This window comes from Aptenodytes forsteri, unplaced genomic scaffold, assembly GCF_000699145.1.
Source record: "Aptenodytes forsteri isolate BGI_AS27 unplaced genomic scaffold, ASM69914v1 Scaffold97, whole genome shotgun sequence".
Lineage (NCBI taxonomy): Eukaryota > Metazoa > Chordata > Aves > Sphenisciformes > Spheniscidae > Aptenodytes > Aptenodytes forsteri.
Window position 1 is genome coordinate 4,309,516 of NW_008795036.1, and position 631 is coordinate 4,310,146.

Sequence of the window (631 nt, forward strand, 5' to 3'; positions counted from 1 at the left end):
TGGGGCGGGGACCCGCTGGCCGTTAAACGGTGGGGGCTGCCCGCGGCGTCGTGCACCTGCGGTCCCGATCACCCTTTTTAAGCTGGTTTTTTTCAAATTGTTTTTTGATCTTGCACACATAGGTGCGTAAAAGCGATGCCGTTGACGTTTTTGCGAACGGAGACCGGAACACCCGAGAAGACCGTACTCCGGCTTCCCGGGGAACGGCGCACCGGCGCGGCGCTGGCTGTGGGGCGCGGGGGGGGAGGCTGACAGGGCGCCTGTCAGAAGCCCTGACGGGTTCATGGCGGGGGCCACTGCGGTGCCCCAGGGCCCAGTGTATTAACGCTTTCCGTGTGCCCCACACCGCACTGCTTAGGAGCCCAACGCCGCCGCGGCGGGCACGGCGATGCGCGGCGCTCATCCCCCGGGGCGGCGCGGGCAGCCAGCCCAGCCGCGCAGCCGTCCTAACCCGGCTCCATCCCGCTGGTGTATGCGGCGCCTGCTCCGGCGCAGGCTGGAAGCTCTCGGGGGAGGCGGTGTCCTTTCTCTCCAATTAAAAATAAACTTCTTAGGTACGAACACGAATTCCCGCAGGTTGCCTTTCCCTCGGGCAGCGACACAGCTACGGGGAGGAAGGGGCGGGGCCCGC